The sequence below is a fragment of the Lepisma saccharinum genome, chromosome 5, assembly GCF_977018435.1.
Source record: "Lepisma saccharinum chromosome 5, izLepSacc3.1, whole genome shotgun sequence".
NCBI lineage: Eukaryota > Metazoa > Arthropoda > Insecta > Zygentoma > Lepismatidae > Lepisma > Lepisma saccharinum.
The window spans coordinates 44,725,123-44,744,427 of record NC_139233.1 but is presented as its reverse complement, the minus strand read 5'-3'; the positions used below and the strand labels follow the sequence as shown (position 1 = coordinate 44,744,427).

The following is a 19,305-nucleotide window of genomic DNA, read 5'->3' as shown; positions in this document are numbered from 1 at the left end:
TGCCCGTGGAAAAATTTCTACAGGACCCAAAACAATCTCAAAACATCATTTCAGCCCTCATTTTAAACATTTTAGGCATTGAAAGTCGAAATAGGCAACTAGAGCCACAACAGATATTACATACACATAATGCTTGTACTGCCCTAGAAAATACTTCTACACTGAAAGTCAACGAATCTGTTCATAGAAACAAGGTAGAGCAAAACGTGAGGCTCTAATTATTTCCTGAAAAATTGATCGATATTCGATTGGAAACTTTTTTCCAAGTCCTGATAGCGACGATTGGAGATCACGCAAATCATTCTCTGTATCATGAATCTAGGATACTGTGGACAACTAATGTGACATAAGCCTAGACTACACATAGACGAAAATCGTAAATTTTCTGTAAAAGATGCATGTACAAGTAAAATAAATTTGCACCCGGTAACCCTGACAAATTACAAGACACTTGAGTATTTGCAGTGTTACCAGATGCAACAGTATTATAGTACATAATCTTATTTTCTTTTTACACTCAACCTTTGAAATACAGGGTGGGCACAATGTTGTTTTCCCCCCAAAATGAAGAAATCAAATAAAATAACCTAGAACCTAGGTGACTTGACAATCTTTATTGTACTTCAAATACTGTTCAAACTGTCCCCCACCAGGTTCATGACACAATTGTTACTTTGCGATTCATCTCAAGACCTGCAATGCAAGATAACAACTTCACTCAGTATACAACTCTCTTTAAAAAACAGTAAACAAAACACGTACGAAAACATAGTTACCAGTCCTAGAGACACAGTAGTGCCAGTCCTAGTACAAAAAACCCGCTGATACCTCGCTTCTTTCTTTTCTTTCCTTACTTGTTTTGGGGAAAGCGACTTTGTGCCCACCCCGTATATATGATGCTGTAGAAAAGACATTGACCTTTAGCAATAATGGATATCTACTAGAAAATAATTTATGCTAAGTCAACGAGTTTTCTTTCCTGAACTTACTGTTTATCACAGACATCTGGACAATTATGAATAGCATTATTGCATTATTTGGTATATTAGGGTGGATCAAATGAAAACGGAACAGTGGATGTATTGGGTTATATTTATGTATATGTGTGGCGACAACCCTGCGTAGAGGCAGAGCGGGGGGTAAGGAAGGAAACCCCTACCACATAATGGACTCGCCCTAGATAGTCGCGCGTGAGCACGTGATATACGTAGGCGGTCGGGCAGCAGTGTCGTCCGAGAAGGCGAGCAGGCAGGCAGTCAGTCACTCGGTCAGCTCTCCACCGCCGAAGAAATCCAAGATGGTGCAGAGTAGTGGCAAAGTATTGCTGAAATGTGTTTATCATAAAGGACCCCTTCTCCTTGAGTTCCTGGACCATGGTCAAACGATGAACACTGCTTGTTACTGCAGTACTCTCCACCGTTTGCGCGAAGCAATCAAGGACAAAAGGCCCGGCCTGTTGTCTTCTGGAGTGATTTTGCTGCATGTCAACGCGCGGCCACATACATCAGCTGTTACAAAGAACACGTTGGCGACGTTCGGGTGGACAGTGTTGGAACACCCACCGTATAGTCCTTATCTATTGGCGTGCGACTTCCATATCTTTGGTCCGTTGAAAAAGGCATGGAAGGGTCGGCGCTTCCACTCGGACAATGACGTCATGGACAATGTTCGCAACTGGTTCCGATCTCAGCCAAAGGAGTTCTACAAGCAGGGTATTCACCGCTTGGTGCAACAGTGGGACAAGTGCTAGTGTAAATTTGGAGATTACATTTGAAATAAACGTTGTTGATTTCATTCTGTGGCCCCTGTTCCATTTTCATTTGATCCACCCTCATATGTCAGTGCAAATGCACAAGGCTCAATTATCATGTTTTATTTCATTCACCGCTGGCAAAATGTTTACAAGCTGTTATAGAAATATTACAATACATTTCGGCTTAATTCCTTCTGTTAATTAAAAATGCTGTTAACAAGTGATGTTAATTGGACTTTACCCATTGTCGAACCTACGACAGACATAAAGCTAATAAAGAATCATTGTAAATAACATTCAGAAAATTAATAAAAATGCTGTATTATGACCTTTCATTTGTTCTCAGTATATCAAATTAATCAATTATACATGATGGCTACGTTGAATGACACCCAATGATGCTGACTTCATGTGTCTAAAGGGGGTTGAAGATCGACTATATTACGTAGATTGGATATATGGTATTTGTATTTACACACACACACACACACACACACACACACCCACACACACACACACACACACACAATATGCATATTGTAGTCAAGAGTTTTCCTGGATAGTTCAATAAACTAACATATATTCTGACTACACAATGTACGTCATCCGATTATCCGCTGGCCTATGTGCATGTATAAGTTTGTTACGAACTTTCACAGCGTTTAAAGAACATCGAAACAAACAACTTTCCTTTGTAAAATTTTGCTCGCTGAGGTCTCGTTTCGTAGTTACAAGCTCTCGAAGAACAGCAGTTTTCTGCCCTGTATATATGCAGACGTATAGCACATATTCAGGGTTGCCAGTCACAATTATTTTTCCGTCGGTTTTTTGTTTTTGTAGAGGACTGGCGGCGTACTAATGAAATCCCATCATCCTATTGGTGTTCCCAGTCCTGCTCTACGGTGGCAAATAATATTCACACTGCTTTTTTGCAGCGACATTTAGTTCCAAACCAGCCATGTTGGCAACAGTTACACCAAAGGAGAGAGAGGGGGGATCTTTTAAGAGGGAGGGAACCGCACAGGCACAACGCAAAGGTTGCCTCCCTGTTTGAAAGTCTGGCGACTCCGAGGGAAGCGGGTTGCATACAACATGTTAAGCAGGCGAACGTGTAACAGTCTCTCCTTCCTTTTTTTTTGGTTCTCGTGTCTGAACCTCATGAACATCGTCCATACTTCTTACGCCATCTTTCTTCCCTATTCCTTGTCCGCCTTTCCTTTTGTAACGAAAGCGGGAGGATAAAAATCATCTTTAACAAGAAAGAACAAAGGCGGAAGGGAGTGAAAAATAAATCACAGATATGGAGCTTTTGCATGTCGTTGGATACGATCAAAGAAATGTAACATAAGAGGGAAAGAATTGGGAGGTGGGCTCCGAGATAAAATGGTTACTAAATTTCTCGATACCCCGACAAGATCGCGCCATATATTTAATGGCTTAATTGTGGCTTCATTATCATTGTTGAACGCCATGTTTCCTAAAATTATTACTTTAACATGCCATTGTTACTTGAAGTTCGTTATTCTTGTGAAACAATGCAACTTCTTTCTCGTAGAAAGGACCAGAAGAGTAATTCTTTCTTTTTCAAATGCTTCTCTTTTACGTCGCTTTTATCTCTTGGGTTAACAGCGAAGATGCGAATCAATAGTTAACTGAATTATAGGACAAACGGTATGATGCAAGACTTTATCACGGCTCGAACCTGGGACGTCTGGCTTCGTTTTCTGACCACTCTTCCACGGGGCTCTGCTAGGAATGCAATTGTTTAACAAAATTTAAAGAGAAGTGGGCATCCGATAACTTATCATATATTTAAGACGTCATCTCAAAATTGAGATTGTAGGTTTTTAGGATGATGCTCAGCATGTTATATTTGAATACCCAATTAATGAAGAGAAAAAAGAGAATATGAAATACAAAGTTAACGAACCTTTTCCAATAAAGTTGGTTTCATTATTGCACACACAAGATATTCACATTGGATAGATTCATTTATTTTGATGAATGTTGCACAAACGTTATTAGCAAAACTTAAAAATTGAGTTATTTGCATGTTGGGGTATCACAAAATGGTCTGGATATATTTCTTTCCTAAAATTGCCTGGAAAAAGTGGAGAAATGAAGAGATTGGATTTCTAAAATATATGGGTACCAAATATACAGATTTCTCGGTCAAGTCGCCCGTGGAACGGCTGTTAGCGTGGCGGAAAGTAAGATCGCGTCTACGGGTAAACTGTATGCAATATCCGCGTAACTGGCTAGCTATGTAATGAAAGAAGTTCGTACAATTACATTGACAGTTAAAATTAAAACGAGCTGCTGGAAATGATGTCCCTCTGCATCCACACATTTACGGCATTTTTAAAGGAAATTTACACTAACACGTGTCAGTTCCTCTTCCAAAATTGATTCATTTTCCCCTCCTGATATTTTCTTTCAATTCTTCTAATGTATGGTTTCAGGTTTGAAAGCTTGGTAGCTCGCCACGCAGACGTCATGAAAATGTCTGTTTCTTGTGCAAAGCGCCGGAGGGATTCTTGATCGTACTTCAACGTATCTCCTCATTAAGCACATGCCGATTTACACTTGCTTCTTATCAAAAACAGACCATGATTATCTCAATTTGTTCACAAGGATCCGAAACAGGAACATCTAGGAATTCTGCTGCGAAGCGTATTTTAATTTCCCTACAACAATTCGCAATGACGTAAGAGTCGTAGAAAGAAATGCTTTGTTTCAAGTTGTGCGGATAGCGTGGTATATTAGAGTGCAGTAGAGCACCAGTAATACGTAAACTAAAACACCTGTTAACACATCTTAACACATCACAAACACGTGCAAACTGGACGCCAGCTACCTGAATACTCAAGCACTGACGCGTCTAGTGCCAGGGTCAGCGTACAGCTGTGAGTCTAAATGACCGCAAACACCCTCCCACTGCCCGGCGTGTTAGCCGCCGATCCACGGACGACTCGAGAAAGAAAGGCACATGCGGGAACGCGGCCAAGACGGAGTGCCATTTTATTTTACCAATTGAGGATATCCAATAGATTTTTTAACATTGTCTGTGGAACTTAAGAGTTGGTTCGACAGCTACTGGCTTCATTCCGTGACGTGGTTTCGTCAGCTTTATGATTCTCGTCCAGTTTGTGCACTGTTTTACAATATTGCGACTTCATATATTTGCTGTTTCAACTAGAAACGTGAGTATTCTTTGGAACTTTCTTGTACACTATCTTCTAACATGGATTCCTGGGTTCCCAAAAATATATGTTTTTATTGTCAATGCACAGGTTTGGCGTTATTTTGGCATGACGGGGAGGGGCAGGATGGGGTACTACCCCATTTTGCCCCGCAATATCTTTGGGCACTACACTACTCTGTCATTGAAGCTTCGTTTTGATGCTACAAACACTTGAAAATCGGTGTTTTATATGTATGTATATGCGAGGGACACACTCACGGTTGCCACTGATAAAAAAAAATAATTTATTGTACGCTATGAACAGATTGTGCAACCAATAAAAGCAAGGCCTGTCCTCTCCGAAGTGTAAACATGTCTGGACAAAACTAACAAAATCCATATTTAATGCAAGAACAAATTAACATACCCGACATATGCATAGAAACTGATACATGAATTAATTTAGGGAGAGAGAATTAAACCCAGCAAATACAGAATTGCCATAAGTCTCTGCCGGCATGATGCTCTTTCCGTAGGATATCATGGTCTTCCGCATATTATCCGACAGATAAATAAATGCCAGTGGCAACCTTGAATTTGTATTGCACGGTTGCATACGTGCATCTACGATGGCTCGTAGAGCAGAAACGTGGCCTCATCGAGCAAAACGTTACAAAGGAAGGTTCTCTTCTTGTTGTCCTCAACGTGCAGTAATAGTTTGTATATGTTGTAATGCAACACCCTGTATACATTTACATAGGCTTTAAACACACAAACACACACATATACATGTAATCATAATGATGGTCTGGACTCTCGTGTAACATCTTTCTAAAATCGCTTCGCCTGAAGATAAAATGAACTAATTTCTCAGCGGAGTGATACCTACGCGACGCTCCCGCGAGGAACTGGCCCGGGTGGGACACGAAATATGATCCCCCTCAAAAGGACATGAATCTAATCGTTTGCTAACTGCACAGTTACCGACTGAATGATAGCATGATCGCGTGTGCGAGTGCCTTTTAAACAAGCCCTAAAAGGGACCCCTCCCTCCTCCCCCACATCATTCCGAGAGTCAGAAAGTTCCGTAACAACCAAGAATGACAGAAACTTTTCTGTATAGAATTACACCCTCCCGTTTCTCCCCGCCCAAGAAAAGTTTCTAAGAGGGAGGAAACATGTAACATGAGTAATAACAGTTCATCAGATAGGGAAAAAAAGCAGATCTTATCTTAGAGAAAAGAAGAAACGATACAAGTATAAGGGAGGTAATATCACGTGTCCTTTATCTTGTAACGGTTTCGGCATTGTGCGATTCCAACTTGTTGGATGTCCAGTCAACTTTGTTAATGTTCACGCTCCCCTTGTAAAATTCATTGTTCGTTGTTGTGGGATGATTCATTGATGTTTAACTTAGGACTTTCATAATTGTCAAAAGATTAGTAACAAACGAGAGAATATCACTACAATTCCGTTAAGTTTAAAATATTGATGATAAAATGTCGGCAGAATTAACATCCAGTTATGGGTGTGAATGAATGATGTAAAAGTTTTGGGTGGGTCGGCACATGTGGTCATTTTGCACCCTTCAAAGTATACGAAGAAAAATCTTCTCACCTAAAACCCTTACCTTAGACTTAAAAAGGGTGTATAAAGAGCCCCCTGAGAGAGATTAAATGTGCAAGGATGTAAAGGGACCTGTACAGGACATACACAACCCATTAAAAGGGTAATGAGACACTAAAAACGTCCTCAGATACAGTGTACGAGGCCTGCTCTTCGAAACACTCTGTCATCATCTCCCAACATGGATGATGAACAGTTGGGAAGATTAAAAGTTTTTAAAACTTAAAATAGCATTATATACACGACACATTGTCCAACCCTTGCAACTACAAATTAGATTAAAGGGGTCAATTTTCTACATTGAGAATAGTTTAGGAAAGAAAGAGTTACTGAGTGAGTGAGTTTGTGTGTGTGCCCGTGAGAGAGAGAGAGAGAGAGAGAGAGAGAGAGAGAGAGAGAGAGAGAGAGAGAGAGAGAGAGAGAGAAAGAGATGGGAAGAGAGAGAGAGAGAGAGAGGGACATAGATATAGATAGACAGAGAAAGAGATAGAGAGATACATGTAGAGAGCTAGATAGAGATCGAGGGAGAGAGAGAGAGAGAGAGAGAGAGAGAGGGAGAGATAGAGAGAGATATAGACAGATGTAGAGAGATAGAGAGAGATCGAGGGAGAGAGAGAGAGAGAGAGGGAGATATTGAGATAGAGGGGGGAAGAGAGAGAGAGAGAGAGAGGGGGATATATTGAGATAGAGAGAGAGAGAGAGAGGGAGATAGAGAGAGAGAGAGAGATATAGAGATAGAGAGAGGGAGAATAGAGATAGAGGAGATATAGATAGATGTAGAGAGATAGAGAGAGATCGAGGGAGAAAGATAGAGATACAGATAGAGAGATAGAGATAGATGAAGAGAGATTCAGATAGATGAAGAGAGATAAAGATAGATGAAGAGAGATAGAGAGAGAAGGATAGAGATAGAGAGAGGCAAAGATAGGGATATAAATATAGAGAGGGATAGAGAGGAAGTGTGAGAGAGAAAGAGAGAGAGAAATATAGAAAAAGAGATAGAGATACGGAGAGAGAAAGATAGATTTTGTGAAAGATGTACATAGAGAAAAAGAGTTCCTTTGTGACTATCAATTCCCATCTAATCAGCACTCATCTTCATCGTCGCGATTTACCAGACGTAAAAGGTCAGAAAATATCAATACAAAATACAAACACTCCTGACCTTCTATTTGTTACTCGTAGGAGCTTACTACAAAGCATGAAACAAAAAGTTAATTGTGTGTGCAGGGTGCGTTGCCTTTGAGGTCCCTTGCTTTGAGCATACAAATTGGCGAATTCGCACACCCGGCCCTGCCGTTATTAACCCATTACAGCGTTGATTATGCAAATCAATGCAAAATCTTTGCTAATTAAAATACACAACGGAAACGGCAAGAGGGAAAAAAACCTTCTTCCCATTATCTATACCGCAGTTTGCACTCCACGCAAGATAAGTTATCTCGCCAACATGGTCCAAAAGCCAAACGAGAAACAAAGCAACAGCAGAAAACAGCCATGCGTCCTCTTTAACATGGCAACGTGTGGGCACTGTTTTCTTTTTTCTTTCTGCACTGCCTTCGCCTGGTTAACTGGACTGTTTTTACCCCCCTAACGCGAAAAACATACACGCATTATCTACCTCACGCATATATATCAAGTTGCACGCAGGTTTTTGTGCGATTCCAGCGGAAGAGGTCGTCGAAGTTAAACGTTTTCCCCTACTTGACCCGCCCCGAATGTAATTTACCCCAACAAGCATGTGGTTTGGAAAGCGAGTACACAATATATACATTGCAGATTTTGGAAGTAACTCAGTTACAAGTAACAGTTCCTTATTCTTGAATTCTGACTGTAACTAGTTACTTTTTAAAAAAGGGTACCTGCTACTCTAAAAGAGTATCTTCTTGCAATAAAAGTAACGTTGTTGACAGTAATTTTTACAGTTACTTTGCAACTTTGCAACACTTAAATTGTTAAATTGGAAATTTGTAACATGGGAAAGGCTACATTTGGCAACTCTGTTTCCTACTCTCTTCTCTGGATGCTAAGGGGAAAGGATTTTCGTGGAATTGCCAATAGCAACGAAGCTAGGCTTTGTTGTATGCTACATTTACAAATTAGAAATTTCTTTGATTGCTATTCAAGAAAGACCGACTTATTAGAGAAACCGTTACTTATATAAAGAGGAGAAAATATTTATAATATTATAACAGTTCAATACTAAAAATAGTTTTATTATTTTTTCACGAATTTATGTTGTTGAAGAGGTCTCTGTGGAATAAAGCACGACTTACAACAGATATTATTGTTGTAAGTTTGCTTAACACTCTTTATTATTATATTACATTTAACTTTAAGTGTAGTTTAAATAGTCTACATATGCTACTTAAACTATACGCCAAGGTATCTATATACGAGATTACGTATAGACAATACACATAGCCTTAGTGTCAGAATCACTCATCTGAACGAAACACAATAACGGTTCAGAATGTTTTATAATTAGCAAGGTTTGTAGGAGCATTTGGAAATCTTCAAGATTACTGCAATGACTGAAAGTATTTTTGAAGATTTCAGAAAGTAATTAGCGAAGTTTAGAGTTTCGGAAAATAACATTCATTGGAGAAAAACTGATGTAGAAAGTAACTTACGCAAGCACCGGTGACGCTTCCCGAACATTCATCGTTTACTATTGTCTTGGACACAGACTTCTGCGGTAATTTCACTCGAGGCTTGAAGGGGTGTCGTGCTTGAGAGTAGACACCACGTGATCAGTTGTTGAAAGCATTTAGGGACGTTGTTTCAATGCTAAGTGGCCTAAATATGACCCACTTAACACGATAGAGAAAGCATTTATGAAGGTTATTTCAATTCTAAGAACCAGAAACCCCCTTTCGCACCCCACGCACGTGGCATAGATGGTACCAGCAGTCCATATCCAAGACGAACAGTAAACGAACTAATGCTAAAGTGCGGACGCTGTTATTCTAGGCTTCCAATAACATAAGAGGGCGGAAAGATGTCAAGAACATGCTCGTCTTATTGGCTACTTCGAGAAACTGCCGTTATTCTCGGCCTGCAATAGCATAAGAGCGCGGGAAGATTTCAAGAATATGCTCATCTCATTGGCTGCTACGAACGCCTGCTGTGACGCGTAGGAAAGGCAGCTCGCAAGTAACCAATCACGTCGCCAGATTGATCCAGTGACGCAACTGCCTAGGACAAAGAGGAGGGTTAACGCGGAAAACTACAACGGCTCTGGTACAGCAAAAAATATGAACCAGTGTAAGGAAGTGAAAAGATAATTCTCCAGACAATATGTATAATGCAATCACTACGCCGATGTGTTGACAGGCGTAAACAGAAATCGAACCATACGAAAAATGCACATGTACCATGATTAGTTCGTGATTAAACAATTAGAACTTGTTTAAATACAACTAACTTCTTTATCTACTAGGAAAGTTTTGATTATATAGTCAGACTTATGCCACATAGATAATTTAGAACTGCATCACAGCTCTCTACATTCATGTTTCTAACAAGAACTAAAATTTACTCTTTCCCGTAATCCTTAAGGATTGAAAGACTTTCTGTTTTCTCCATAGCCGCCTCGCTTAATCCTTAAAGCGATCAGATCCTTTTTAAGCGTGGAATGCATGCATGAGATGTCCTAAGCCTGGTAAAGCGTACGTTCAATAGTTAATCAAAAAGGATCCGAATTCGATTCTCGCGGGAGAAGCCGAAAGAGTGGGCTGAAATTTCAGTCTGCTTTCCCACTTGACTTTCAGCCAGAAAGCAACGTCTGAAAGACTTGAATTGGGCATTAAAGCACTTTCTATGCACAAGGTGTACTTTGGCTGGAATGCTTCCATGTGGGTGAATCGTAATCGTTCTCCAACCTAAGAGTGTTCAGGTTCATCGGTACACTTACATAAATGGTAATACCTAATTTAAAATTATTTTAAAATGTACCAAAACAATATTTCTGATGCAAGTTTGGGCTAAGTTTGTGTTATTACATTTTACTTTCAGGTAAGCTAATCTAGGCCAGTGCTGAACTACTATGCAATGTGCCTCCGCCGAATATCGAACTCAGAACTCTTTATTACAAATTGACAACGTTAGCTACTACACTATTTAGGAAGTCTTCTAGTACAATTGCTTCACAAGTTTCACTCATTTCGATGTGCTAATGATAAATGACCTGCATGAAGATAAAACTACAGGGTGAGGCTAAAGTCAAGTTACATGACCACCACTGTTGCCAGACTAAACATCCCTGGACTATTACGTGTGTGGACAAGTAAAGACCATCGCGTACGCTGCAAAAATTAAGAGCATGGACCGCATCAACGAAAGGAACACAGGCGCCGTCTCAAATCATCCCCAGTACACTAGCAGACGTCTTACTCAACAGGGAACGTCGAACTAAGGCAAGCATTCAAGCAGCTGGTGAACATATTGAAAATGTGCTGTAAATGTAACCATTACATATCAATCATGTGTATGTTTGCATGCACGTATTTGTTTTCCGATGTAACTTGACTTTTGACTTATCCAGTAGAATTTCTAATGTTGAAATGCGCCTCAAAAACTAGAAGAGATTGGATTAATCTTAATATGGATACGGACAGATGGCAGTCTAGTCTAACTGCCGCAATAAAGCTCCAGGCTTAGGAATGCCAGAGAATTGGTTCGTTAGTTGACTACGAAAATTTATGGGAAAATGTCATTTACAACATCTGTAACTAAAAGGTAAAGAAATAGGTAGTAGAAGAAGTTATCAGATCAGCTTTTTGGTACGACATTCTTTAATATATTTATAGAAACACTATGAAATGGGTGTTGTTCAGTACAAGAGAAGGGAGACTATCATATTAATCGAAGCTCGCAGGTTATTCACAGTGAGTAGTAAGATGCAAATATACTGATTAGAATTTAACATTTGTCGTCTCGTTTTATTTTCATGTAGTCAAAACGGTTCTTACATAAGTCCAACGAAACATTTATTTATGTTAAAAATGTCAAATGTATAACTACTCTTGTGTTTGTTAGAAAGAAAAACAATTTTACCCATACTACTCACCACCTGATGAGATATGTTGGTGAAATACATAAAGAGAAACATGCTTCTCTTCTTAGCATGGATGTTAACAAAGGATATCCGTGCTGAGAGCATGAACATTTCCTAAAAATGTAATTAATTTTAATTGAAGTCCATTATGAACGTAAATGGAATTTTGTTTTAGTCCAATTGAAGAGTGGGAACAATTTATTTCAAATAGAATGTGTTGTTCACGTGAGAGTGTCCCTTCGCGGGTTTCATCCATCGTCGCGATTAGCCTAAAGTTGTGGAAAAGCGACGGAAGATAGCAAGAAATTACAAAAATTGAATTTCAAGTAAATAAGTTTTCCAGTAAGAAAAATGACATGATAGTTAAGGTTTCTTCTAATAAACCAAGAATTCTCTTTTATTCTCGTTCTTCCTAATAAACAATACATTATTATCAATTCGTATTCCTGTAATAAACAAGGAACTCTTTCCAGTTCATATTTATTCCAACACGAACTCTCTTGAATTAGACAAATAAATTTCAATGCGTTCGTTCCGTCATTTATTTCATCCATTCAATATTCACTCTAATCATTGTGATTTAACCTAAAGAGAGTAGAAAAGCTAGGTATAATAACGAAAATGCAAGTGAGATACTTTTTTATTTCACTTCACATTTCTTATAATAAAAAGGAATTAGTTTTATTTCAATAAACAAGTACATCATTAACATTAAGCTTCTCTTAACAAACAAGAACCAGCTTCAGTTTATTCTCTTCCTAATGAACCTGGAAATAGTTACAATTCAAAAATATGTCCCTCTAATAGGCATTTATTGCAATTCACGTTCATGCTAATAAATAATTATTTCCTTTACGTTCTTCCTCATAAAGACTACTCCCCTATTTCCGGTTCATATTCAAGAACATTTTTGGTTCGCATTCTTTCTAATAAACAAGAAACCATTTCCAGTTCGTTCTTCCAAATAAACAAGGAATTATTTCCAGTTCACATTCTTTCTAATAAACAAGGAACACTTTCCAGTTTCTTCTTCCTAATAAACACCTGATGGAGGCATATAGTCGTTCGGATCCAACTTTAAACTGAAGGTCCAATCCCGATTAGCCTATCTGTGCGTAAAGTGGTCTTAAAACAACAACAACATTTAGCTGTATTATTATTTGTTGTAACAAGTAAATAAGCAGTGTTTTCTTGTGGTTGAGGTGTGAGGAAGCATGGTTTCTATCTTGTGTTTGAAACAACCTTCCTACGCCTGAGGCGTAAATAAGTGCCCTTGTAAGAAAAGAAGCGTAAATGTGAGCCCAAAGCGTAAACAAGTGAACCGTAACTTTTACAGCGTCCCATGGTAACTCTCCAGAACCACAGGGATCCGTCACATAGCTCTAAGTGTTGCCAGACCCATCCAGATTCGATTTTCCTATACACATCACTCCTCGGCTTTTACGACAACCCGGTTATAGCCAACCCAAGCGCTTCCGCTGTAATGACGTTGTGTTGGATGATACTTAAAAAGCTCTCTGCTGCCATATAGCGACAACTATGTCGATGTCCTGGAGAACTTCCTCCGTTGCCAAACTACATTGAAACGACTTCTTGCTTCCCCATCCTGCTCTTCTCTTTTCTCGATAGATCAACCTTTCGTCTCATCCCTGCTTAACCTCTCGTTTGCACTTTGCGGGGAACGAGGGGGTCGGTTCTTCTTTTCCGGTTATAGGAAGAAAAGAACTAGATGAGTGCCAAGCGGACACTTTTAAATTACCCAGCCACAAGCGGGAGAGACAATGTAGCCAGATCGTACACCAATCCAGCCAAATTACACAACTTCGACAATTTCTGAGTTCAGATGAAAGTATTCGCTAGTTTCTGACCCATAAGCCCCAAAGACCCCGCATTGCGGGGGGAGCATGATCCATTTTGGGGGGGAAGGTTGCCATGATATAATATAGGGCTCATAATCAGGTATGTATATATAAAACAATAGCTATAATAATTTCTCTGGCACCAGAGAGCGAAAGAATTAAGCCCACTTGAATATTGCAAAGTCAAAGGATTTGTTATTTATTTAACCATCCGGCACTCGCGCTGTTGTAAAAAGTACAACAATGTATACTTTTTAAAGTAAATTGAAATGCTTGGTCACCAATAATGGATTCCACCAATGTATTCGTTTGTTGGTCCTTCCTCATAGTTACTGCAAAATATGGGGCTTGATTAGTCACTTGTTTAGTTTCAACAGAAGAATGAACCAGTGAATGTGGCTCTGTTGTACCTAGGTACTTCAGTAGAGATTAGAAATACCTTACCTAAAAATTGTCTGAGAGATTTTAGAATATATTTTGTTTTACCATCTTATTTTATTCAATGATTAATAGTATTCGTGATTGATAGAATTAGTGTAAAAAGCATTAAAAATATTAAGAAAATAAAAAAGAAACTACTTTATTGAAGAATTACAAATGTATGACTGAAAATAGTGAGTGTTGTAAAAAATACAATGCACGAGTACTCATGTAACACAAATAAGCGCGAGTGCCGGAAGGTTAAGTAGACCTTCATGGAATAGTTTATAGGTTTGTAACTTGTCTTTAATTCCCCATACCACATACTAAACATCAAATTTCTTCTTACCTACTAGTTACGAGGGTCGCACTGAAAGTTTCGGGAAAAAGACATAAAGAAGAAGAATGAAAGTACATAAATGTTTTATTCCTTTTCAAAATATTCACCCTTTACAGCAATGCATTGTTTTATGCGATGGAACCAATTGTTGAAACAGTTATGCCAGTCTGAAGTTGGTACCTGCGAGACATGCATTTCGTATGCTTCGATAGCCTCTTCGGGAGTGAAAAATCGCTGACCACGCAACTTGTTCTTGATTGTTGGGAACAAACAAGAATCACATGGGGCTAAGTCAGGTGAATAAGCTGGATGAGTCATGAGTTCAACTTGTTCATGATCCAGAAAGTTACTTGTTTCAGATGCTGTGGGCGAGCTGGCATTGTAGTGATGCAGAATGCTTCGACGATTGGGGCTTGAATTTCTTAGCACGTGGAGTACTTGTGGCAGGCAAATTGTGGTATACCATTCTGCACTGACAGTTGTACGATTCTCTAATGCAACAGTCGCAATGTGACCTGATTTACCGAAAAAAGGGGCAACCATTTTTTTCGACACACTGCGTGAACGAACAATTTTCGTTGGTTTAGGCTCATCCTGGAACACCCACACAGAAGATAGTCGCTTTGTTTCAGGTTCATAAGAGTAAATCCATGATTCATCGCCTATGACGATGTTAAACACAAGATTTGATGATCCCGACTTGAACCGTTTGATCATAGCCTTGCACCACTTCACACGGTCGTCTTTTTGTGCTTTTGTTAAATTGTGTGGCATCCAACGGGCACAAAGCTTTTTCACACCTAAATGATTGTGCAAAATTGTTTGTACTTGACTCATGTGAATACCTAAGGAACCCTGAATTTCGCGATAAGTCACGTGTCGATCACTGTTGATTAGTTCACGAACTGCATCAATGTTTTCTGGCGCAATGGCTGTCGATGGGCGACCTTCACGAATTTCATCACTAAGGCTAACCCGGCCACATCTGAATTCTTGAAACCAGCGATAAATTGTCGTCTTTGATGGGGCATCTGCGTGAAAAGTTTCGATCATTCGAGTAACACACTGTTGTTGTGTTAAACCTTGCCGAAAATCATAATAAATCATGGCACGTAAGTTCTCTCTTGTTAATTGAATTTTTTTTTTACAAACACCTCACTTCAAACTTCTATCCTGAAACTAAGAAGAATCCGTGTTACATCAGTCCTTGTATTTACAGTCGACAAATATCACAGTTTATAAATATATCAAAATCTAAAGGATTGCATACTCGCCAGTACCTGATTCCTGAAACTTTCAGTGCGGCCCTCGTAAGACTGTACGTACAGTTACGGACACTTCTGAGTTGTAATAAGCTCATTGGCTTTCAATACGTTATAACCTAGAATTGTCCTTGACTGTACATAGAAGGTAAAAAGCGAAAAGGGTCTTGGTAGAAGTCCAACACGGTGTAGAAAGGGACGAACAACTCGTTGATAGAGGGTTATTACTATTTAATCTGGGGGCTATCAAATCTATTTGGCTTACCTAATCATCGCTGAACCCAACGCATGATGAGCTGATAGCAAAATCAGAGCAATTACAGAAATATTATGACACAGATATTCCAAGATGAATTTTTATCTCTTAAATCAGCTCTCAAAAGTGATTTATGAAAAGTTTCATCTGGATGTGATTTTGCAAAGCTTCTGCATGAGTTGTACAATTCAAATATGCCTAGCTTCTCCATACACATACATACACATGGTTGGGAACACGATAGTGCAGCATATTCGTCTTGTACGTGTACTTCCATAGTTCATACAAAAACGTCATTAAGATTTCAACATGGAAGGATGTTGATTTGCTAACCTATATGACAATGTACTACTTCTCTTTTGACATTTCGCAGTTATCCTCCTGCGTTGAATATGAAGTCAAAATAAGCGTTCTTTTGACTAACGTACGAGTACGGAATTGCTTTGTTAATGGGAGTTAGTGAGTAACGTAAATCTTGACTCCGTTCCAAGTAGTACCGAAAATTTTTCTCTACCTTTCTAGCCCAGTATATTCTGAGGCCCATTTTTCCCGAATACCTGAAGATGTGTATGAAGTCGATCCAGTTGGGCATTTACAACACTTTACTGTAAAGTGGTGGGGGGGGAGTAAAGTTGTTTATCTGTGCGATATGTAGGAAAGACCGGGACTGGTCGATTGCAGATGCAAGTTTAGTTGGCCCACTTAGACTAAAATTGTATTGTCAGTTGGCATCACTGTTAGATTTGTCGTAATTTCATATTTCTCACCAGAGGGCAGAGTCTGAGATAGTTTTCGGGTGGCAAGCAAAATTTTACGATTCTTGTTTTCATGTACAGTCACAGTCAATACAAATGGAACACCTACATCAGGAAATATTCACTTCCCTGCAAGGCGTTAAGTGTGTTGCATAACTCTAGGGCAATAAGTGGATTATAATAGCAAATTTTCAATGGCAACTTCTACCACCGCTGTAAAGTTATGCAATACATAATGCCTTGCAGGGAAGCGAGTTATGCAGAATTCAGGTGTCTCATTTTTATTACCTGTGACTGTACCTTCTTGCAATGGTAGTACTATAACAGGAATACGGTCCCCTCAATCGTAGACAATGGTATTTGAGCTATATTATATGTGGCATTAGCGAATTGCCACTCACTGTCTTTTGAAGAAGGGTGTCTTTACTTGCATGCAATGTTAATGGGACAATCCATTGTCTAGTGTTTTAAACTATACTTATTCTAACAATTCTAACACTACGTTTCAAGAGAACACCTCTTCTTCAAGGGAACAATTTCTTTCTTGCGGCTCTTGGAGATCGAACCTACGACGAACCTGTAAATACAGGGTGTCCGAAGTGAAGCGCCCTAATGGCAACTGTCTGTAACTCCACATGTATTGATGAGAAACAGGGGCGGTCCGTGACTTTTACAGCAAGGGAAGCACATGTCGTAAGAAATTTAAAAAAGCATTATTATTATTATTATTATTAACGTCTTATTTATGAATTCTTCTTTCACTACATTGTAGAATTCATCTTCTGCATTTTCACTTCAGTTTTAGCAGCTTCTTCTCAATTACTGTATTTGGGTATTTCTACAATAACTGTGACTTCGGTGAAATCATGAAAAAGATCGTTCAGCACTAGCACTAGACACGGGGATTGTTTAAACCAACGAACTTAACTTGAATAATTCCAAAAAGCTTTTCTTGAAGTAAAACAAAGATTTTTGTACTCCCATTGAGATATCTTAATCTGAGGAATAAGCGACACTTATTTCACTTCTGTGACAAGCCATATCAAATATTGACCATAACTCAATTTCAAAGAATAGAAAGTGTTTTCAGGAAAACCTTTTTTGCGTTCTTTTTATCAACATCGAAACCTGAAGTCCTTCACACACCCTTTTCATTTGAAAATAAGTCCTCCCGGATGGTGGAGTGGTAACGTTGTTGCTTTGTAATGAAGGGATACATAGTTCGATACCTGGTGGAGTCACATAGAAGTTCGGATCCCACTTTAAACTGTAGGTCCAGACCCAATTAGCTTGTCTACGCATGAAGTAGGCTTAGGAGCAGAACTAATTTGAAATGGGACCTAAAGCCAATAGAGTTTTAATGCTCTTCTGCAACCACCTATTGTTCCACATTGGTCTGGATTAAAATGTCGAACACATTATTTTCTTTATTACACCTGGTAGAACCTAAATCAAACATATAAATAACCCCTCTCTCCTCTTCAAAACTTCTTGATCTCAAACTCTGGACGAAGAGTGTTTCCAGCACCCACCTACTCTCTCCCCGCACCATTAGCTAGCTGCCGCAAACCCTGGAATGAGTTCTGTGGATTCATTCCCTTCGAGTCAATTGAATCGCGCTGATTTGGTCAACTGTTTGACTTTTGTATGATTTTTAAACCTATGTTTTTCATACAAATCCCAGAAAAAACACACATGAAATTTACTGGGATAAGTGACAACACAAAATGAAGAAAAAAAAATATTGCAAAGAAACTGTGAGGCTGGAATGAGTAGCGGTCATGCGTTCCTTATGCCGAAAACAGAGCCGAAGATCTACGAAGAATGCCGATTGCTCCCTTTCCCATTGACGAGGTTGAGCGACACGGACACTGATGGTCGTCTGTTGGTTACCTATATAGTAGCACCACGTCGAGGACACACGTATCGCGGTATTTACAACAGCCCTTAGAAGTAGATATACGACTGTATAAGAAGAGTTTGAATGAAACTGTAAAAATAAATTGACCATAAACACAGTTAATACTTCTACTTTGTAAGGGAATGACTCATTTCCTTCATTGCATGGAATAACCGCCAATGATGAGAAATGATGAATTATACATCAATGAATATACATGGTCATAAAGTTTCTGTGAGCAAGGTAGTAATTAGTACATTTAGTATATGTTTAGTACATTTCTACATGCGCCCCACGAGTCACACGGAGAATGTACAACCGATACTCGATTTCCCGCCAGGTTGCATGTAGTATGTGTGGTGTAACTGTCCCAATGGCAACTGTAATCCTTTCACGAAGCTATTCCTTGGTTGTCGCTTTGGCTGAATACACTGGACATCGTCTGTGCGAGTCGTGTGCCGTATGTAGAAATGTATTAAATGTACTAATTACTACTTTGCTCACATAAACTTTATGACTATGTATGTTCATTGATGTTATTTATCATTTCTCATGAAATACATGTGGAGTTACAGACAGTTGTCATTAGGGCGTTTAAATTCGAACACCCTGTACTATGTAAGTGGTTAACGCACCGGAATCAAAACAAATTTCCTCAAAGCCAAGCACTGTATCCTAGCTACTTCGAGGTGAAAAACACTACCAATTGCGCTCTAGCTGACAGTACTACCGAAAATTCTAAATTTGCCCATCATACCCCAAATCAAACAATTTAAAAAAAAGCAATATATGTAATATATGTAAAGGTATATAGTACTCTAAAATGTAAATTTAACTATTATATTTTAAAGATAGTAGCTTCTAACTATGGTATTATTTCTAACACAGAAA

The 19,305-nt window shown here is 39.0% G+C and overlaps 1 protein-coding gene across 1 annotated transcript in view; it reads right to left on the bottom strand.

Moving 5' to 3' along the window:
* LOC145988345 (uncharacterized) overlaps window positions 1-19,305 on the bottom strand; it is a 688,454-nt gene that overhangs the window by 66,379 nt on the left and 602,770 nt on the right. The window lies entirely within an intron of this gene.